Consider the following 24,396-nt stretch of genomic DNA (forward strand, 5'->3'; position numbering starts at 1 on the left):
TGAACCCACTGACTCATCCATTCACACATCTACCCATCTATCTACCTATCCTTTCATCCATCTCCTTTCCTTTCCTCCCCTCCCTCCCTTCTCCTCCCCTCCCCTCTTCTCTCCTCTGTTTTCTTCTTCTTCTCCTCCTCCTCCTCCTCCTCCTCCTCCTCCTCCTCCTTCTTCTTCTTCTTCTTCTTCTTCTTCTTCTTCTTCTTCTTCTTCTTCTTCTTCTCTTCCTCTCTCTTTCTCTCCCTCTCCCTCTCCTTTTTCTCAAGTGCACACTTCAACACCACATACATAAACACATACACACACATACTCTTTAGAATCTGTGTACATATATGTGCACCTCTCTAATATTTCTTGATTATTCTCATATATCATCATCTAAAAGCCTCTTTTTATTGTTCTTTAGTATACTGTAAAGGTGTATAGAGGTCCTCTATTGTTAGACAATCAAATTGTTTACAATCTCTTGCTGTGACACATGATTCAAAATATTAACTTCTTCGTGGTTTCATCATTTTGAACTTGTACAGATGTATATATGGGATAAAATTCTAAGAGTAACCTTTCACTCAAAATGTACAAAGTTATCTTTCCTACCATTTACCAAATATGAATAGCTTCAGCTTGGTATCTGTAGACTACATTAAGAAAATTGTTGTCTCAGCTTTCTGTTAATTAGTATTTAATTTATTGTGATTGCAGTCTAGCACATTTTCAAATATTCAAAGATATTTATTTTTCTAGGCATAGTAGAATCATGCTGTTTTCCTTGTCAGCCATTTAGACATCAATAAAAGAAAACTATGATTCCCAGGTGTTTTGTTCATTTGTTTTACTTATAATGGCATAATGGCTTTTTACAATGCAAGAGGTTTTTATTTACAAAATTTTAAGTCATTATTATAAACATATCCATTCTTTAAAGATTTTTAGAAGCAAACCATTGATCTATCAGAAATTTATTCTAATGCATAATATAGATTATATTTAATGAGGTTTTTGTTCCTAAAATTTGTTAGTGAAATATAATTATACATTGTAGTGAGATTTGTACATATTCTTATGTGCACATAAAATCATTTGGTGCACCCCACACACACTCCACTTTCAGTTTCTCTTGCTGTCTTATCTCTTCCTATATTTGCTTATCTTTATCCAGTTTATATTTTCAAAAGCTATTTCTGACACTATTTTGGTTACTATCCTAAGACTTAATGATGAGAACCTAATCTTTTTTCTTTCATTCCTACATAGTTTTCATGTACTATACTATAAAAGACTATGTTCCTCCCTTTTTCATTATACACCAATGAAAGGAATGACTGTCCATCCCACAGCAACTACTTGCAAATGATTTGTTTTTGAGAGTTGCCTGGACATTCCCCCAAGCTAACTGGTGTGTTGTTTGTCAAATGTTAATTTGTGTTCTTAAACCCACCTTCCCCTTACTTGTGACCACGCTTTAATTCTTTCTAGTTATATGAAATAAACAGCTCAATGCCAAAAATAATAATTATAGAAAAAACGTCCTTCCCTTTTACTGTTATGGAAACAGTATATATATTCTGTAAAAAATGTCTTTTTTCCCTTGAGTCCTCAATTATTTGGGCCTCTCTTGTTTATTAGGAGCAGACATTAGGAGTTGTGTTATTGCAAATAAGAGAGTACTTTTCAACCTTTGAAAGTTGTGCTTCCTCTGTCTTTGCTTGGGATCTACTATAACAGAATTCTTTGCTGTTAGAGTAACTCTACTTTATCCAGTGTGCCAGCTTCATTTATATTTTCCCTGGTAGCCACTCCATCTGTTTTGGTGTCTGGATTTCCCAGCTGTCACCTTCTTGCACTGAAAATCAATTTTTCTTATTTACTTGCTATTTTTTCAATGACCTTGAAGATGACAGTGGAAAACTGAATGTTGACTTCCATGTTCAAAGTGAAAGCAACCCTGTTCAATTTCTTCATTCAATTTAACAGGATAATTCATAATCCTGTTTTATTTTAATTTTATGAGTCAGATTTCATAATAAACATTCAAAGAGATTTTATGAAATATTTTGTATAAGAAGTCTGCGTAGATGGAGGAAGCCATATGACTATCATTGTAATGTTCTCATGTACTTACTCCATATGCCAACCTAAAGTAATATGATGATATGAATGATCCTGCAACCTCCAAGCAAAGCCTCAGTGATATTTTATATGACAGTGAATTCAGTATTTCTATATCATCAATAAAATATAAGAAAAATCTTAACTCATTGCATTTTTCCATATATAATGCAATAAGCAAGAAATTCAAGGTTTCAATGAACCACCTTTCACACTATCTTTCAAAAACAAAAGGATAGAATTGACAATAAGATTAAAAACAGGTCATTGGTCATTGCTCTCCATCCTTTTCTGGTCAGTTTGTTCCTGCACAAATACTCTTCACAGCCATCATATGAAATAGAAACAATTATAATCAACCACACTTGGAGCAGGAAAAACATAGGCTTAACAACTTGGAGAAACTGGGTTTAAATCAAACAAATATTAAGACACACCAGGAAACTGGCTGTAGAGACTTATTACACCCCACTTTTGTTTTATTGCTGCCATTTATTTTCAGGCAGGAGATGATCACTCTTCACCTTTGTGGTTTGGAATACTTAGCAATACTTAGCAATACACACCCTTTGTTCTTGAATTCCAAACCACAGGGTCAAAAGTCCTTTTACAACTTCTAATTGCATATAAAATATGAACCTGAGCAGCTGTGCATAACGTGGCCACTTATATAACTATATCAAATTAAACCTCATTTACTCCTCAACTGGAATCATTTTAGTTGAATGAAACAATGGCCCACACATGTTATTTCTGCAGGATTATTTTAGAGTTTTATTAGTAGAATATAATTATATGTCATGGTGAGATTCAATGCAATATATTCTAGGTGCACAAAACATCTTTTGATGCGGTCCTCTTCTAACCCATCCTGATTAATTTTAAAAGAACAAATAAAACATTTGAAATTCATTTTTATACAGGGAACACACCTGCCTGATCTTCCAAAACCATAATTTTAAAAAATCTGTCTTGTGTTCTCATGTATAAAGTCATATTTTTAGCTTTATTGGAAGTATAATTGCAAGTAAATATATATATATATATGATATTTTGATGTATTTACACATTAAGAAGAGATTAACAACAATCAAATTTATTAACATATTCCCCTTCAGTTTGTCCCAGAGGCCTCTGTGGCTTCACTTAATTAACCTTAAAAGGACCTCAGGAAGTGGCCTTATCTTTAGCCTTTTTCTCACGTGAGCTCCTGGTTTCCAGAGTGACGCTGTCTTGAGTGAGTGAATCTTCCTCTCGTATGGTCGGCATGAACTCAGCACTTGTTCAACATGGCCAGCTAGTCAGCCCTCTCCTTACTGAAAGCTGGAAGCCATCACTGATATTCTTGTCCCAGTGGGGAAAGATGGTAGAGTGATGAGCACTCTGAAATGGGGCTTCTATCCAGTTAATAATGCTGCCACAGGTTTAAGGGGAGGCACACAGAAAGAATTCAAGTCACATTCTCTTTAAGGGCAGAGGACTAGTCTCCAAGCTTTGCCATTGAACCTTTGATCTTAGCACATGGGTTGATACAAGATTAGAAAATGAAGACTTATTTGATCCTAACTCACCCCCCTTTTTCTTAGTTTTGCACTCTACTCTTAGCATTCACTTTCCTATGTCAGAAATAGATAAAGTGAGACACACACACACACACACACACACACACACACACACATACACACACAGAAAGAGAGTAGAATCAAAGAACAACCTATTCAAGTTACATAGAATGTTTCTACTTTGTCTATAGTAGAATAGAACTTTCTAAGGCTGTCTATCTTGGAATTTTTCATGTGTAGTGTTTCTCTGAGATTAGAAAGGAAAACAGAATTGGTATCTTTTTTTTTCCTTTGGTGGTACTGGGGTTCCTGGAAACCCTTCTACCTCTGGGTTACACTCCCAGACCTATTTTATGTTATTTTTATTTGGAAACAGGGTCCCTTAAGCCAGAGCGGCTGGCTTTGAACCTGTGTGATCCTCCTGTCTCCGCCTCCCAAGCGCGGGAATTACAAGAGTGCGCCACCATGCCTGGCAGTGCCATCACTTTCTATGCACCACACGTAGCCTCTTTTCTCTTTACCTTGATCAGATGGTAAGCAGTTGTTCTTGCCTTTGATAAACACATGTCACTCCTAGTGCTCAGGACTAGCATGACTGTTGGAGGTGAGGTGGGATGACTAATGTGCTTCTCCTGGATCAGTGGATTTTTATCTTTTTGGGTCATGGAAACTTTAAACATTAAATATAGCCTTGATATTTTTGATCCCCAGAAAAATGCCTTTCTTTCTTCCAGTAGCATCTGAACCTTTTATTTCAGAAAGCCCATAAATCTAAGAGGCTCACTCACAGACTTCTAGTTGAGAGTTTATGCCCTGGTGGTTAGAAGGTGCCACTAGTAATAAGACATGTCAGCTTTCTGCTCTTGATTCACTCCTTGGTCCAAACCGATGAAGCAATTTACCCCGAAACTCTGTCCAGCTCAATAGGGGTGATGGTGTCCCATGAAATCCATCACTTCAGTGCAGGACAAGATTGGGGTTGGATAATAGAGTCAATTATAATCTCTCTTAGCCAAAAATGTTTTGATAAACTTTTAGGGGTATATGGAATTTCTATGACAGAGAAGCTTGGGGCATGAAAGCTCCAGTCAGTCTGAAAACCATGGAAGGATGAAGATAATGAGACGGAGACACACACACACACACACACACACACACACACACACACACACACACAGAGAGAGAGAGAGAGAGAGAGAGAGAGAGAGAGAGAGAGAGAGAGATCTATTGGACTTCGGTAGAAGGCTCTCTAGATTGACAACCAGACTGAGCATTGACTGTGGCTCTTTGATTTCAGTATCCTTCTCAGCCTGTTTATATTTATATAAAAGATGTGAATGAGTCTGAACTCTATAGTTGTTGCAATTACTAGACAAAATAATGTGTGAAGGTGAGATCAGCTAGCTGCAGGAAGACTTTAGATAAAAGAGGAGAGAGATCAGTAAAACAGTAGAAGGAGTCTGGCTGAGGGAGGAGGGAGGGAAAAAGAAGATGAAGGAAACAGTTCAAATAATGCTGTGTTCATATATGAAGGCATCACTTCCAATCTCACTAACATGCGTGAGGAGAGTGGTGGGCAGGGGTGCGATAATCAGGGAAAGCACATCAAGTGCTCTGTGTGTGTGTGTGTGTGTGTGTGTGTGTGTATGAGAGAGAGAGAGAGAGAGAGAGAGAGAGAGAGAGAGAGAGAGAGAGGAGGAAAACATGATTTATTTTAATATCTCCCAATTTGTTTGGGAAGAACACACAAAATAAATAAGGACCACAGAAGATGCTTAAGGACAGCCTTCCTAGTCACCCTATTGGGCATTATATTTTCCAAATTCACAACTGCATGAAGGTTGCCAGGAACATCCAGCTACTCACATTAGTTGTTCTAATATGTAGAGCTAATCTCCTAATCTCCTTTGGCAAATAAATCAGGCCCCCTAAGAGATGCCCCTTCTTTTCCCCCTGTAAACACATTCACTGATGGTAATATTCCCTTCTCTGAATATTTCTGAAAAACAAGAGGGTCTAGAACTTGGGTTGGCATTTCCCAAACTCTGTTCCTTAGAACATGTATAGATATGAGAACTTAACAAATATTCACATTCAAAATCAAACTGGTCAGTTTGGCAAAAGCTAACTTTTAAAGTTAGGCTTCCTCACTTCCTGACACTTGGTCATCAGGCATATGTTCATTAGCATCTCAATAGAAGCTGTGTCTTTTCACAAAACTCTCGAGACGAGAAGACCTCAGTTCAGATACACTGCATTTTGCTCTCCTCCAAGCATTGTGAGCAACAGATATGTCACTGCAGTGGCTTTGCTATCAATTAGAAGCAGCTCAGCAAAGTGTTGGGAGCACTAGTGACGTAGTCATACTGCTAGAGTTTAAATCCCACCTCCAGTCTCCTCTCCTCTCCCTGCCTTTCCCTTCCTTTCCCTCCCTCCCCTCCCCTCCTCTTCTCTTCTCTTCTCTTCTCTTCTCTTCTCTTCTCTTCTCTTCTCTTCTCTTCTCTTCTCTTCTCTTCTCTTCTCCTCTCTTCTCTTCTCCCTTCTCTCTTCCACTCTCTTCTCCTTTCTTCCCCTCCTCTCCTCCTCCCCTTCCCTCCCTTCCTCTTTCCTCCCTTCCTCTTTCCTTCCCTTCCCTTTTCTTCTCTCCTTTTCTCTCCTCTTTTCTCCTTTCCTCTTTTCTCCTCTCCTCTCCTCTCTTCTCCTCTTCTCTATTTCCCTTTCCTCCTCTTCTCTCCTCTCTTTCTCTCTTTCCCAGTTTTCTTATATATAAAATAAAGATAAAAAATATTACCAACCTCATGGGGTAGCTGGGAAAACCAAATGAAAATCAAGTTTACAAAGCACTTAGAACAGCCTGGTGCACACTCAAGGCTAAATATACTTTAGTTTTTATATGCAAAGAGAAAATACATAGAGAGAAGCCTTTGTATAAACTACAAATTGCTTAAGGCTTTGTGTAAACTACAAATTGCTTAAGGGCAGAATTTCCCTTTGTTTAGGCTTGTTTGAGATACTTGAGTATTGAGTTTTAGAATTGCCCATTTCATTTCTTCCCGAGTGAGTAAACATGTGACTTTAAAGGCAAAGTGAAATCTAGGTAAGTCTTAGAGAAACGATGAGACTGTGGCATACTTGAGATGTACCAGAGTGAATCTATACTCCAGTGGGGTTGGAGCGCTGTGTTTCCATGGGTGAGTCTACCAGAGACAGGAGCTGGCGGCCATGTACTGACTGGAAAGGTGAGCAACTGAGAAGGAGAGAAGCGAGGTTGTTTAAGCACAAACTCCAAATATTTGGCCAAGCTGAGATTTGAACACAGGCATCCTTGCTCCAAAATTCGCTGCATATCTTTGTATTTGTAGTTGAACCTTGTAGCAGCATCTCAAGTCATTATCTGCACAGGTTGTCAATGAGCGGTTATTGGCTTAGATGAAATAGTTCCCTCAGGACTCAGAAGTATGGAAATCTCTCCCTTTATTCTCCTCGTATCTTACATTTTTTTTCCTCTCCTTAAGTAGCAGTAATACCCTGCAGCTGGTCATGAAAATTCAGTTCTAGACTGTACCACGTATATTTGATTCTGGGCACACGTGTTTTGCTTTGTAGCACAATTTTATAATAGAGTAATTGGAACTTAGATTATAAACTGCTGTTCATCACAATTAACTGATATTTTGGTGTTTCCACATGGTGTGGATGTGAGAGCTATGCCATGGTACCCCGGGGTGCCGTGAGCGTTCCCAAATGCTGCCGAAGGTTAGGGCCCAGTAAGAGCTATTTTCGGAGGTGATGAAATAAATTTCAATGGGAAAATATCCCAGGCCTCAAATATCGAAGAAATGCCTGAAATTCCCTTCACTCTCTCAATAGCTACCCTCCGTGAGCTGAAATCAGAAGCCATGTGGCATGTATATTTCTGCATATATGTTAGGACTCAAATTGCTCCTGGCAATCGACTGGAACATCAAAGTGGTCTTTTATTCTCATAGCATTCCTGACTTCTCTGATTAGAAGAGAGAATTTAGAGTGTTAAACACACTTCTCTGCACACTTTCCCTACTTGAGCCTGACCCTGTCCATGGACTCAGGTCCTGTGACTTTTCTGCTAATGTTTAGTGTTATCTTTCTATACATTAAAAATAAACACTGTTTGTTTCTAACTGCCTGCTAATGATTGTGCATGGTAGTCATTGTGTAGAAATATCTGAAACCACTTATTAAAGCAAAACGATTGGTCTCCCTCTACTCCCCATTCCTGAAGTCTCTTCCCTATGCAATGTTCTATATTTTAGCAAATAATGTTACCTCCCACTGACAAAAGCCAGAATGACATAAAACATCCATTAAGCTTCCTGTTCTTTAAGTAATCATACAGATACTACTCATTGGTAAGCAAACATTGTCACGTGACCTTTACAAGAGAGCAGAAATCCATCCTCCTGGTGCCATTTCTACTGCTACTACTTAAATTCAAGCCATCCTATCCAACCAAAGAATCTCACCTGCATTATTATATCACATCTTCCTTAGTCCTTTTGCTTCTATCCCATTAACCAGTATTCAGCTTTCCACATAGAAGCAGAGATTAGTTGGGGTTCCTGTCAACATTAACAAAACGCCACAGATGTGGACCCAACCAGGCTTTTGAGCATCACACCGGCACACGGAGTGATGGGAATTATTAGGAAAGAGCCTCTCTAAGGGGCCAGCAGAACTCATCTGATATGATGCTTCTCCTCTATGAAGAAGTTAAGTTCTCGATTTCAAAACTATTGGATTCAGAGGAGAAAACCTATTTGGGTGTGCTAGTCATTTATCAGCCCCTAACCCAGGATTGCAGCCTGTACACCTATCTAATATAGCTACAATAAGTACAGAAGATGCTCTTTGGCTACGCTTTCTTGTCTGCCAGCCATTTTTAAGGAAACACATGAATTGTAAACCAAAATTGGATGTGATACTCTTTTTTACTTTTTCAGTTCAGGGGATTGAACCCAGGAGCATTCTACCTCCAAGCAATGCTCTCAGCCCAATTCTATTTTTTGTTTAGAAACAGTATCTCTCTAAGTTGCTCAGAGTCTCACGACTTGCTAAGGCTGTCCCCAAACCTGCAATCCTCCTGTCTCAGCATCCCAAGTACTGGGATTACAGGCATGGGCCAAAGCGCTGTGTGGACCACATTTGAGCATCTTTATATTCTGTGTTGCTGAAATGCAACACTATCCTTATCACCCTCTCCTCTTCAAGAGTGGAAATGCTCTAGCAGGGGTCAAGGCCTCATGGAAATATCCAATCCATAGAGAGACAACAGCAGATGGCAGCTGATCTTTCTCTGAAGGAGATGTATTCTATGGATGGCCATTACAGGGGCAATAACATTATAAAAAATAACATTATTTGCTAATTATGATTTTCCAAACTCGCATAGCTGGTGTGAGAAAATAAAACTGGAACCAATTCCAGGTGTTGAGGTGTTTTGCAAAGTGCAGATTAGAACAGGGGTAAGGTCAGGGCCAGTGGAAAATGAGCCTATAACTACTGCTTCCATTTCTTCCTCCACTGGAACAGAGTGCAGACAGACGCGATAATCTAGCCAATAAACCAGAGTAGGAGATGAGAAAAATTTGGGGATAAAGAATGGGGATGTGGTATTCAGATAGATATTTTAGATTCTCATATTTTATATGGTGCCAGGACTTGGAGGTGTTTATTTTCCTATGGTCTTGTTAAATTTGGAGTGCATTTACTTAAGGGTTGTATTCAAGCTCTGCACTTTGTAGGGATGTGGACAGCCTACTGCGCCTGGCATCAATATTCAGTTTTCAGTGTCATGCCACCTTAATCAGACACACACCTGATGGATAGCCATTCTCCCTGTCAACAGAAAGGGATGGATGGCAGGGAAGAGATTGTGTGACTATCAGAGTGAACAAAATTATATAAAAGGGGAAGATGGACTTCATTGCTACAGGTCCAAAAAATATAGGTTATGTTATGGTATTTATCACTCAGGCAATATGACTCCAAAAGCATGCTTATGTGCTCTGATCAGTTAAGTGTGCTGAGCAATCCTTCATCAGATTAAAAATGAAGGAATAAAAAATAACAGTCTGACACCATGTTCCATAGGATTACAGTCTTTTGTCAAAGATTAGCAGGCGGTGTTCAATTACCTGACATGCTGGAGCTCTCCCAATCCATTGCATGTGGAAGGCAGAATGACAAAATTCAAATTTCAAATGCAGCAAGAGAATGAATAAAGAGTAGAGATGACTCAGCCTAGAGAAAATATGACGGTTGGGGTATTACCGTAAAACAAGCCCCAGTGTGCAAGCTGTCAACACAAATATCCCAAACTGCAAGGAAGGCCCTAGTAGAGAGGAGAACTCTAAATGAATATGGAGTTCTTAATCTTTCAACTTCTTATAATAAAAGAAAAGAATACCTTTGTGAAGGAGAAGGAGACTTCTTATATATTGGAATTTATAGGGCTGATTTAATTTTCATCTGTGAACCAAAAGAGATTGCATGAATAAAGGGCTGCCTTTAGAAAACACCTGGTCAGTTTGCTATAGATTTTTTTCTGCCTTAGAGCTGTACCTTGTCAGCTCTTAGATGGTAATTTATCGACACACAAAAAAATCCCTGAGTGGCTATGCAGTTTTATTTATTTATGAATTGCTTTTAATGATTTGTGTTTTCAAAATAGTAAAGCCATGGGGATGGGAACTCAAAGTAATTTTGGAAAAAGTAGAGTCTACTATTTTTCCATGCTTTTGTTAAAGAGGAATATAGCAATAAGATGATCAGTAATGATTAGAAATTGGATATAAGAAATCCCTAAAACAAAAAATATTAATTTAGAAATCTCATATGTTGACTAGCTCTTATACAGAAGACACAGAGAAAGATCAACTAATTTTATGTTTAAAGCAACATGTTCCATGTTATGAACTGAGTACTTGTATTATCCCCAAATTCATACACTGAAGCCCTAGTGCCCAGTGTGATGGTATTTGAAGACAGACCTCTAGGAGATAATTAGGGCTAGATAAGGTCAGGAGTATGAGACCGGAGACATGGGATTTGTGTCTTTATTGTGCAATACTAGAGAGCTCACCCTGTCTCACAGTAGTATGCACTGAGGAGAGTTTGTTTGAAAAAGAAACGAAAGAGTGACTTTCTGTGAGCCAGGAAATCAGTCCTTTCTAAAACCCGGCCATGATTTCTAGCCCCAGAACTTGGAGAAGTGAACTTGTGCTGGGGAAGCCACACAGTCTGTGTCACGACATCCCGGCTGTTGATGACATGTATGACTTCTGCCCTGTAGTTCAAGGAGTGTAACAAACCTGAAAAGCAAGGTCTGGATAGATCATTGCATCAGCTTTTCACTCTACATCCCCAGCTACTGCCCAAATGCTTACGAGCACAAGGAGAACAAGAGCTGTCTTTAGGGTTGACACTTTCCTTACTGCATGCAGCACGCGGTACCCACTTTCCACCAATAGTGCTTTCAAGGGCTTAACCATAATTGTCCCATGTTTGACTTTTCTCAATTCTTTCATATTAGTAATGCATCCTTCCTTGTCTATGGTGAAGCTCTGGTATCAAAAACAAAAGGACTTATAATCAAAAAGGTTTTGCACATGCCTGTAATCTCAATACTCAGGAGGCTGAGACAGGAGGACAGAAGTTTCAAGACAGTCTTAGCAATTTAGGAAGACTTTCAGAAACTTAGCAAGACATGAGGAGGAAGAGGAGGAGGAGGAGGAGGAGGAGGAGGAGGAGGAGGAGGAGGAGGAGGAGGAGGAGGAGGAGGAGAACCACGACCACGACCACGACGACCACGACTAACTGGTTAAATAAAGACTTTCCAGTGATTATATGCCTTCTTGGAGTCCTCTTGGGATTAAGATTAGTGGCAAATACATTGACTTCAGATTGACATCTGGAGTGTTGCTGGGAGCTGGTTTGGGGATTATCTCCTCCACACTCTGTGGTGTCATTTTCTTTTGACAGAGGAAGGAGAAAAATTTAATTGACTTTAGATAAAAACATAAAGCCATATAATAAACTTTCAGATTGTAGCTATAATCATACACCAAAAATATCAAAATAAACGTTTTTAAATTAGGCCTTGTGGGAAATTTGCATTTTATATATGTTTTTATGTATATTTCTCAAGAAATTAGGCCTAATATATTTCAGAATGTTTCTGTGTTTGCATTTTTCTTTTTAATTCCCCTAACTATGTTTTGTTAATTTCTCAAAAAAGTTCTTTATTGACAATAGTAAATGATAGTTTCAAAAAATGTGCATTAAACTGGATGCCCATGATATCTACAGGTTATATTTGACAACTTATTTCTACTATTCTATAACAGATAAATCTACAATAAGAGTTTCAAATAGAATTAAAGAAAATCAAAATGTAGATAACTGATATCCATTAGGAAAACATATATAAATATCAAAATAAGACAAAAATTTCATCAATTTCACTTATGATAATTGAAATATCATAATTTAGCTGGGCGTAGTGGTGCACACTTGTAATCCCTGCGCTTGGGAGGCGGAGACAGGAGTATCACGGAGGTTCGAAGCCAGCTGTGCTGGTTTAAGAGACCCTGTTTCAAAAAAAAAAAAAAAGTATAAAATAGGTCTGGGAGTATAGCCCAGAATTAGAAGGGTTTCCAGGAACCCCAGTATCACCACCACCACCAACAACAAATATATATATATATATATATATATATATTTTAAATGATAAATTGAAATTTTTTATTTTGAATATTTATTTAGTCATTTGTTTAATTTGGTAGTGGGGATTGATGCCTATTCTATCTCTAGACTATACCTCCAGCACTTTCTATTTTTTATTTTGAAAGAGAGTCTTTCTAATTTATTTAGCTGGTCTTCAAACTGTGATCCTCCTGTCTCAAACTCCGAGTACTGAAAACACATACATGTGCAATTACACCTGGCTGATGTATTGTTTTTATAATTGTAATATACTTTGAAGAATATTTAAAGGATGAAATAATGAACCAGCATGCATTTTTCTCAGTTTCTGACTTTGTCATTTTGTTACATAATTGTTGTACTTCAGTTACACATAATAGTGAGGTTCCATGGGTTAAAAACATACACACATGCAGCTCTTTTGCATTTCTCTTAATTTTCATCTTCCCCCAAAAAAGAACTGTAATGTGCAAGTTTTCAGTTGAATATGCACAATTTTCAGATATTTCCAATATTAAGTTGTGATCATTAGCTTTTTTATCACCTGCATCTTTTTACACTAAAGTTTTTAAGTGTTGTTCCAACTCTATTTGTACAATAGATATGATAAATTAATAGTGCATGAAATTTTGTAAATTTTTAATAAAGTTATTACATATTTAAATTGGCTTACTTTCCTCCAAATATTGTTATCTCCCATTTTTCTTTATCTTCTATTTTTCTTTAGTATGGATTTTATATTCTACTGTATCTTTGTTTATTATTACTAAGGGGTTCAGCAATAATACTGAAATTATCCTTACTATTTTTGCTATTTTAAAATGTAGCCTGGCTCTAGTCAATCTGATGGAGCAGTTAATTGATTCTCTTGGTTATTAATGTAGACAATCATATCATTTCATGGTTATTTGTTACCTTATTTCAAATTCATTGTATTCTTGGCTCAGGCATCTTCTATAGTGTTGAATGGCAGTAATAATCATATGGTTTTGCTTTTTTCCTGAACTTAAAAGAATGCATCAAAAATTTTACAATTTACATTATTTTATCCGACACCATTATAAGGTTAATGACTAACATGTCTAGTTCTACTAGGCTAAGTGTTTTTATAGTGAATATTTTAATTTATAACACATATTTGCATATATTAAAATGATCACTTTTTTCTCCTATTAATGGCATACATTATGTTACTCGATTTTTGTAATGAAACAACATTGTGCTTTTAGGCTATAACTATTTGGTTAGGATGTGTTTTGTATAAATACACTTCTGAATTAAATGTAGCTGATTTTAGAGCCTTAACTTTCTTTGGTATTGAAAGACCTGTGAAAGGAGTTGGATAATCTTAGTTTGCATCATTTTCAAGGAATATTTTCCTCAGATTGTCATTCCTGTTCCTTGAATATTAGCAAACATCTGCATAAAAGACTGTGCCTATGGTTTATAGGGGGTTTTGTTTATTTGCTGACTTTAAATTTTTATTTCATGCTTTTATTTATATTGTTTGTTTGTTGTAATCTTTCTTCCCGCTAAATGCCAACTTAATATTTTTAGAGTTTCTTGTTGTATAATAAAATCACGTATGGCTATAATTTTTAACTAAGTCCAGTTTTAGCTATATGTGACCAAAACATTTTATTTATTTCTTCACTATAATTTCATTTTAAACATTTTGTAGTTTTTACTGTGATATTATTCTTTGACCTATACAATATTAAGAATGATTTTGGTATTGATTGTTTTCAAAGACTTGGGGATTTTATGTGTTTTATATATTTATTTTCAATATGTTATACATGTACAACATTAAAAATTTTTGAAAAGTATAGAAAGAAATACCATGACATTTTATTTCTTTTTCTCCTGGCCACCTAGCTAGAACCCTTCTCTCTTTGTATCCACTATTTAGGGATGTCCTTTCAGATGACTCTGATGTCCTTCCAATTATTATGTCTGAATTTTATTTTCCTGCATAAATGAAGATGTGTTATGTGATTCAATTTTTAATTTAACAGTACATCTAAAGATTTTATAGACATATTCTCTATAAAATTGCATAATCTTTCATTGCAACTGATGTAGCATGATTTTTAACTTGCCCACTTTGGTAAGCATAGAGATACTTTTACTACAACACACACTGACTGTAAAAAATGCCCTTCTGCATAGACAAATGTGTAGAATAAATGCCCAGAAGAAGGAATAGCTGAGTAACAGAGTGTGCCCATTTCTATTTTGATAGTTATTACCAAATTGTCTTTCATAGCAGTTATAAAAATGTATATTTTTAGTAGCATTGCAAGGTTTTAAGAACATTTATATATGTTTTTCCTCTGAAAGGAACTTTGTTTCTGTGGTAGAGCTTTATATTTTTTAGTTTTAATTTACAAAAATATTAATATATTCAGAATATTTTGCTGTTCTTTTTCCTCTGAACAGCAAATATTTTCCTAAATGAATATGAGCCTTTGTCTTTGTAAAATTTATGTTAAGAAGCGCTATTTTAAAATTTTATTTTTTTATGCTGCATTTCATGCTCTTTTTTTATTGGTGTGTTGAAATTATCCATCATAGTGAGATTCAGGGTGACAGAAACCTGCATGCACACAACACCTATTGTGTGTTTTCCACCAGGTCTTCCCTTGCTCCCTCCCCCATTCCACACATAATATTAACACTGATATTGAAAACATCTTAAATGTAAATTTATATATGCATTTAAATTTATCAGTGCTTTAATTTTTTTCTGTGTTTTCTTTTATACTTAGAAATGTTATGCCAGCTATAAAATTATAAAATAGAATTTCATTGAATGTATGTCCCATAGTATTGTAATTCACACAGCTGTTGATGGACACCAAGAACAAAATTATGTTATTTGCAGGAAAATAGATGGACCTTGAGAATATTATGTTAAGTGAGATTAGCCAGTCACAGAAAGTGAAAAGTTCACATGCTTTCTCTCATATACGGAACTTAGAGAGTAATCAGGATACAAGAGAGACTTCATTTGTTTGTTTTTAATAGTGCTGAGGATGGAACCCAGGGGCATTCTACCTCCGAGTAATACCCCAGTCCTATATTTTATTCTTTATTTTAAAACAGATTCTCACTGAGTTGCAAAGGGCCTCAGTAAGTAGCTGAGGCTGTCTGTGAACCTGGATCTTCCTGTCTCAGCCTCCCAAATGCTGAGATTACAGGTGTGCCCCCACACCCGGCTTACAAGAGGGCTTTAGATACTAAGGAGAAACTCCAAGCAAGGGAGGTGGTTCAGAGGAGGGTTCTAAGTGGAAAGAGAATTAACAAAGCAGGCACTTCCATGGATGTTATGTACATGTAAGAATACCAATTCCCCCAATTCCAGTAATGTGTACAGGGAAGGGGAGGGAATAGGAAGAAAATGGGAGCAAGCACAGGGGTAGCAATCTGCCCAATGTTATGTGAATGTATGTCACTATCACTCTGAACTACATTATGATGTAAGATTACAGTGGACCAATAAAAGCAAATAAAATTATAAGATAAAATCTACCTTTCATGTTTTTAATAAATTCCCATTTCTCCCCAATGTTTTCATCATTGATTCATCTGGATTTATTTATTTTATTTATTTATTTATTATTTTGCAGTACCAGGGATGGAACCCAAAGGCATTCTACCTCAGAGCTACACCCCCAGCTCTTTTTTTTTTTTTCTATTTTGAAACAAGATCTCACTAAGTTGCAGAAGGCCTCACTGAGTAGCTGAGGCTGGCTGTGAACCTGCAATCCTCCTGTCTCAGCCTCCCAAGTACTGGGATTACAAGCATGCGCCACCACGCCCGGCTCTGGATTTATTTTAATGAAAGATGACAGCCGGGTGTGGTGGCACATGCTTGTAATCCCGGCATTCGGGAGGTGGAGACTAGAGGATCATTCGTGGACAGCCTCAGCTATTTAGCGAGGCCCTTCACAAACCCTGTTTCTAAAATAAAAAGACTAAAAAAATAGGGCTTGGGGTGTAGCTCGGAAGTACAATGCCCCTGGATTCCATCCCTGGTACCGCCAAAAAAAAAAAAAAAAAAAGTTTCACATTATTTTTCTCTCAAATTACTACCTATTTCCCACTTGCTTAGTACCATGTTTCCTACTGATCTGAAAAGTCATTTTTATTGCGTTAGGAGCATCCCCCTTTTCTACTCTTCACACTATCTTATATACAACTCTGCTTCATTGCCACGATCCTCGCTTTGTAGAAACACATTTCTTGATTTGCCTCCAGGACAAGAAAAACCACACCGTCTAGACAAAAATCCTTCTATCTCCCCTCTGATGGGCAAAATACCTTTCATTCCTTCCACTCAATCTAAAGAAGAGCAGAGTGTGATGAATGGCTTCACCTAATTGCTCTCACAGATGGAATAGATCTTGCAGTAAATGCGAGTAGAATAATTATACTTGAAAATGCTTGCTCCTCATAAAAACTGTTATCTTGTAAATCATTGTCATTATAATTTGCTGTAAAGTAAGATGGTTGAAAATCCTATAATGATGTTTAATAAAATAAATTGTGGAAAACCACTTCTTTCTCTGATGAAGTTGATCTGTGATTTTTAGCCTATGAACCACTGTATAAGACTTAGCAGTCCACAGAAAAGACTGTAAAATCTGGGGATATACTGGGAGCCAGGTGGACACTTTTATATCGAGAACAATTAAAGATGCATCTGTTTGAATCAGTAAAAATTTTTAACAAGTTAAATTAGGAAACAAAATTCTTTTGTTAAAATTCTCAAAACATATAGAAGTGAATTATATTATGTTATACATTTGAGAAATCCTGCAATTGGCACACATCTTAAATTATTTAAATTAAGATTCATCTTGGGCTTTAACTTCATTGAGCTGTCTCTGATTACCCCATGACTTATCAATGCTATGAATTTTAAATATAAAATATCTTACAAAAAATTCTGTATTAGTAAGGGTTCTCCAGATAAAACCAATTAGACATGTGTTTGTGCACATGTGTGTGCATAGATGAACACATATGGAGAAGGAGGAGAGAGAGAATGAATGAGAGAGACAGAGAAAATGAAGAAAGTGATATTATGTATAAGTTATCGGCTCACATGAATACATAGGCCACCACAGTCCAAGATCTCCAGGTAAGCATGCACAGAAAGCTGAAATTTTAGTTTGAGTCCAAAGGCAAGAAAAAGTTGACATCCCACTTTGAAGGTGCTAAGGCAGGAGGGATTGCATTCTGTTCTGAGAAGTGTCAGTCTTTGTCTTGGTCATGCCTGCAACTGACTGAGGGAGGACCATCCATATCAGAAAGAGCACATTTCCCTTACTCCATCTATTGATTCAAATGTTAATCTCACTGGAAACACCTTCATTGATACATTGAGAAAAATGATTAAATATCTGGGAACCCATTGGCTTGGTCAGGCTGACATATATAACCAACCATCATTATCTCTAGCAAACTTCCCACATTTTGCTTTTAGATCATCTAGATTCCCATAAAAGAAGAGAACAAGTATTTGTTTCTAGGTATTCTTTGAAGTAAACACTATATTTGATGTATATAATCTTCAAAGAAGTATGAGTGAATTAATGAATCAGTTAACATTGATATAATTTTACTTATCAAGTAAATGATTATAAATATTTTGGCAAAATGTGGATTCATTTTGATACAAAATTTAAGTAAATTCACTTAATTGAAAACATATTAGACCATGATTTTAATTCATTGACCACTTTTTTAGGATATACAATTTGGTTGACTTCCTTTTAAAGCTAATTTTTGAATCTCAAAAGGAATGAAGTTTACAATAACAAGCAAATGACAAAGTGTCCAGACACACTTATAAAATCCTTCTAAGAGAAATGTTGCTATGAACAGATGCATGTATAGACATCTACTTATATTATGAAATATAAACTTTATATTTTCTACAAAATTTCATACATTTTATAGTACATACATATAAAATACACATAAATTTAACATATAAATATATGCAATATAATAAGTTTATAGCATAATATATATTTTAATTTAGTTCGAGTTTTGGCTTTAGTTCAAATATTTTTAGTGTAAATGTAAAAAATATGAATTTATAAGATTTCTAGTGGCCATAAATATCTACTGGTTTATTTTTAGTAACTTTCATATTTAATTTTCTGTATTTTAAATTTTTATTTTTCCCAGGTATGAGTTCCAAAAGGTGAAATGCCAAGCAGTTGAGGAGGATATATTTTTTGAGTGTCCAGAGGAAAAAAAAATCTTTGGACTTCAAAAGAATAATCATAGATTTAGGGCCCCAAGGTATTCTTTTTCTCGAATTCAACACTGTCTCATCAGTCTAATTCTTTTTTTGGTGTTCAATTTAGGGTCAGCCATGCTAAGAATCAAAATTTTGACAGGTAGTGTCTATGCACAAAACAAAGCACAGTATTACCCTAAAGCAGTAAAAAAGCATGTAAATTTGATTGACATGGATCCCCTAAGTTGTGTAAATGTCTGCTACTATGAACACTTTGGGGCTGTTTCTCAGATGTAACAGGACTACCTCTTCTGCTATAAACTTTTGTTGCTGTGTTGGGAAATTAGTTTGGTCTTAAATTTTCTTCTGTGAGTAATAAAACTGTCCTTGAAGACTTGATTCATAGGCAAATTCTCTTTAGGATAACATTACTTGAATTTGAGCCATTTTAAAACCACTGCTCTTTGGAAATACTGGCTTCTGGCCTGTGGATGCTCATAATTACCTTAAGGCCACATATACATCACCATTGAAGAAACAGGCCATCCAGAGGCTACCTTAGTCCAAACTCAGTCTCACTGTACAGAATGTATGCTTCTTGTATTCTGCTTCTAGGTCTTTAGGCTGTCATCTTCCTACATTGTTATCACAATCTGCTTTGAGTCTCCAACAACAATTTTCAGACTTCATCTTCTATAGGAGACTCAGGCCTGAGCTCAGCTTTTCCACATTGAGGTCACATCTACATTGAAATATTGTTATAAGACATCTTCCTTTGAGCCAAATTATCCATAAGGGGAGAAAAGTGCCAAAGCAATGAACGAGTGACCAGAATATGATGCCTACAGTGAGTACATTTATACTGTGCTTATCTAAAAATGAGGTTTGCAACTTGTACACATATGTGGGAAAGCTACAAAGTCAAAGGGAGCAGTTAAAATGTCTCTAATAATATCAACTTTCAGGGAAAAATAAAGGAAAACTAAAATAATTCGTAGAAAAATACTCGAAGGTGTTGTTCTGGTCAGCATCCTCAGAGGTATAATCTAAAGGCTTTGGCCATATAAGTTAGAGGAAGGAAAATTTATTAGCTCACAGTTTTTCTTGAAGATATAGGGGTTTATTCCGTGTGAGGCCAGGGACCCTGGATCTCAGGACATGGCTGTGGCAATCAAAGAAAGGGAAGCACATGGGCTGTGCTCCTCACACCATGGAGGCAGAAAGCAAGAGAGGGTAGGTGGAGGGAGAGCCATATATAATTCCTAAGGCTGAACCCCAGGGATCTGCCCTCTCCACTCACGCCCTACCAGCTCAGGACACCACCCAGATAAAGGCACTGTAATGAACCCATCCACTGCTGGGATTATAACCCTCATTACTCAATTGCATGAGGACCAAACATTAATAAGTGAGCTCTTTAGGGGACATTTCATATCCTCTCTCCACCCCTAAAGAGCTCATTCCCAGCTCAGAATGTAAACTATGTTTAGACATCTCCAAGATTTACCAAAGTCTTAAGAGTCCCAGCATTGCTGAAAATTCCCAAAGTCTCTTCTGAGACTCAAAATGAACTCCTGTGAGTCCCTGTAAAAGATAATAAAGACCAAAATTAAAAGCAAGTTATGTGTGTCTGGTATACAATTGCCAAGTGTAAACATTTGCATTCCAAAGGGGAAAATAGGATCATAGAAAGAAGGAACAAGACCAAAACAGTAATGAAGTCCAGGAGGGCAAGTCTATGATCCTTCAAGCTCCCTTTCTGGCATCCAGGCAGATGACAGTCAGAAGTGATGCCCAAGGTGCCTTAGCAGCCCCGCCCCTGTGAGCTGGCTGAGTGTAACAGGTGATTAACAACCTCTTCCTTTCTGGATCCATGGCTCAGAGCTGGCAGCCTTTCCTTGGAATTGTTCTACATTTCTGGAATTTCTAAATCTAGGGTTTATTTTTTAATTGCAATTATGTTTTCATTCTTACAGCTTCACAAAGTAACCTATTTGGGCCTGAACCTGCCACACACTGCCTGGCTTCCCAGGCACTCCTTAAAGATCTGAAGGGGGGGACACCAATGCCCCTTTGTCTAGCAAAGCCAGCATTACATGGGCTCCAAGATGGGCTGCCAACAGAAAAGGTAGTCGTGCCCTCCTTAATCATTGCTGCTGAACCTTTTTTAATCACAGCCTCTAGCCCGGTTCATTCAGGCAGGCGCTAGCCCCAAGTCCACCTGGGCCACAATTGGCCCCAAGTCCATCCGCTGCCTCCATCATGGCCATTGCTGAGCCCCTCCATCATGGCCACTGATTCCTCCTTCCTTCAGCCATATTACTTCCCTCCATGACATCATCTCTCTGACCCCAGCTTTACACCTGCCTTTCTGGCCCGATCTGTAAAGCTTTTGCTTTATTTTCCACTCCCAAAATTCAGTGACAGTGAGAATTTCACTGAATGTGGGGATCGATATCCATACTGTACCTTAAATGTGTTTCTGTTTTTATATTTTAGGGCTCACACAAAGTTTCAGGATGCAGGCAAAATGTGGATAAGTTCTTTGCCAAAATCTATTACATGTGGCCTCTACTCTTTCCCTACCAGAGTCATCTCTAAACTCCTGAGCACAGTCTCTGCCATCCACCTTCTAGCCACATTCTGGCCCTTCCAGTTTCCTCTCATAAACTAATTCCAAAGAGTCACAATCCTAATGGTCACAAGTAGATATAGTAGCAATCCCATTTCCTTGATACCAAATTCTGTTCTGTTCAGCATTCTCAGAGTGTGAGAAAAGGAACCATATGTAATTCCACAGGCCACACCTCCAGGGACACACACCCTTCAGCTAAACCCCACCAGCCCAGACGCCCACCCAGATAAATCCATTACAATGGATCTAACCACTGCGGGGATTATAACCCTCATGACTCAATTATATAAGCTTCAAGCATTAATAAATGAGCTCTTTAGGGACATTTTATATCTAACTACAACATATGCTGACCTAGAATTCCATATTAATTAAATTATTTTGGTATACATTGTTGACTGACTTTTCCCCAAAATATCAGCATTAAAATCCTGCTTCTTAAGCAAACTATGGTGATTAGATGTTTCCATCTGCATTCTCACTGCTGTGACATAGTAAGACCTGACCACACAACCTAGAGTAAGGAAGATTTATTTGCTCAGATGTCTGGAGATTTCAGGTGTTCAGTTCAAATGAGGTCGGTTCCTTGGTAGAGCTCAGGATATGGCAGTGAGAGGCAGAAACAGAAAGAGAGCAAGTCTCAGCTGTCAAATCACAGAGACCAGAAGCTGTGAAAAAGAGCAAACAAGGGAAGAACAGCTTTGGGACCTCTCCCCGCAGCTAAGCCTCACCTCCAACATGGCTGCCTTATTTCATTCAGGTATGGAGGACATTCTAAATTCAAATGATATTAGGTTATAATGGAAAGAAGAGAATGACAACAGAGGAAATAGTTGCCTTGTAGAGATTTTTCTATATTTCTTAGCCCCAAAATACTAACAGAAGGTTCAAGAAAATTTTTTGTCTTTGCTTTTGCCTAAGATTTAATTTCACAAACATTTTCCTTATTGACATTTCCTTAAAGAAAAATACAACACATCTGCCATAAAACACTACTTATTTCCATGTATAAAGAATTTTGGATAACTCAGAATATGAAAACATTTGAAAAATCTCATCTTGCTTCTATAAGAACTTCTCTGAGGCAGATGGGCAGCAATTTTGAAAGACAAGGTACAGAAGTCCTCAATGTCATCCTGCTATGATGTGGATGTTAAAAGTAGAGCCATTCCTTGGATCATTAGTCAAGTGCCCCTTCAATATGTCATGCTATTTTGAATATATACCTATAAAGTTAAGATCTGGGCATAAGGAAATAAAAATATTGTCTTTAACAAATATTTACCTATAATCTTGGGATAGCTTTGTAAATAGTATGGATAAGTCTAGATATGAAAATAATATTAAATTTCTTTGTAGTCACATGAGGTGTCTAGCTCCAGCCTTGTGAAATGGGTAGAATAAAAACCAATTAGTCTCATGTTCCTCTCCTCTCAAAGAAAGTCCTATATCAGAGCATTTCCAATATTTTAGGGGAAGAACTGGCTTAATTTTTAAAGTTTCAACAAATTGTGGAGCAAGGCTTCTATAAAATATAAAATGAAAATAGAAAAAGAAAAAGGACAATGTGCATATGAAATATAATTTTGCATTTAAAAGCATTGTGGCACTGAATATATTCAGAATTATGTGCTTTGAAAATAAGCATTTTGTTACTGTATTATCTCATGATGGATGTAAACAGTTAAAAAAATAGCAGCACAGCTGTAGTTTGAGAAGCAAAGCTTTAAGTCATGGTCAAATCTAGGACTTGCACATGGAAGTGTGCAAGGATGTTCTTCACAGACCTAAGCATTTGAAGGAACCCTTTCTGTTGATCACAACTATTAAACAGCAAGTCTCCACACACTAACACACTCAGATTTCTTGGAACTTTATCCCTGAGTATCTTAGGGCACTAATTATTTTCTATTTTAAAACAGTGACATTTTGTGCTTATTTTAATTATGTTATATAAGTTATCTTCAAAAAAGTTCTGTATCTAAATTATATTTCTGCTCCTCACTGTCCATCTGAGCTTAGATGAGTCATCAATCACTTGTCTATAAGTGATCAATAAACAGTTTGTCTGAATGAATACATTTATCCTCATAAACATAACAAGGTCATACAAAACAAATTATGGGCTAAATTAAATTACTGCTAACCCAATATAACCAGCTTATTCTTAATTCGGAAGAGGCCTAGATTCTAGTAGAGATAAAGTAGAAGAGCCTGATATTATTAATTGAGCCCTCCTAAAATATATGTTGAACTTTAAACCCCAATTGATGTGGAATTGATAGTATATGAAAATAGAGCCATTGCAGATATCATTGAGTTAGATGAGATGTTGAAGGTGGAGCCTAATGCAATATGCGTGGTGTCATATGAAGGGAAGAGAGACAGTTATATGAAGCCTCAGGCAATAAACTCCTGGGGCTGCTAGAAATTCAAAAGGCAAGGAAGACTCATCATCAGAGGTCTCCAATGTCTTGAATTTGGATTTATGGCCTCCAGAAAGATGAGGGAATTCATGTTTATTGTATTAATCATTCCATTTATGGTCCTTTGTCCTATTAGCTCTAGGAAAATAATACACACAGAAAATCAGGAAAGAAATGCCAAGACATCCTGCTGCCTCGGCATCTATGTGTTGAGACCCCACTCCACATAGTTAAATCAGCAAAAACGCCCCGAGAAGAAGGTGTCGTCTCTGGCCAAAGTACCCCCCACTTTTAGATACCCTTCACTATTATTCCTTTTAACTTTCTACACGAATTGCTCCAGTGATGTGAAATTAGGACTATAAAAAGAAACTGAGTCCGTGGAAATAAACTCTCTAATAATTTGTCTAAACGTCCTTGGCTCTGCTCAACAATAATGAGAAACTGGCCAGAATTCAGGTACTGTGATAAGCACCCCAGCTGCAGCAATCACAAATGGCCTCCGACCTTCATCGTTAACTCCGGCAAATCCTGCCTAGAGACAGAGAAAAACTTTGTGTGTGACCTTAAAGAAACAACTTAGCTGCCCAAATACAATAGACCCAAAGAAAAAGACTGTTAACTTTTACCTCAGTGTGAGAATTCCTAGAGATAGAAAAAACT

Source organism: Muscardinus avellanarius, assembly GCF_963383645.1.
Source record: "Muscardinus avellanarius genome assembly, chromosome: 2".
NCBI classification, from domain to species: domain Eukaryota; kingdom Metazoa; phylum Chordata; class Mammalia; order Rodentia; family Gliridae; genus Muscardinus; species Muscardinus avellanarius.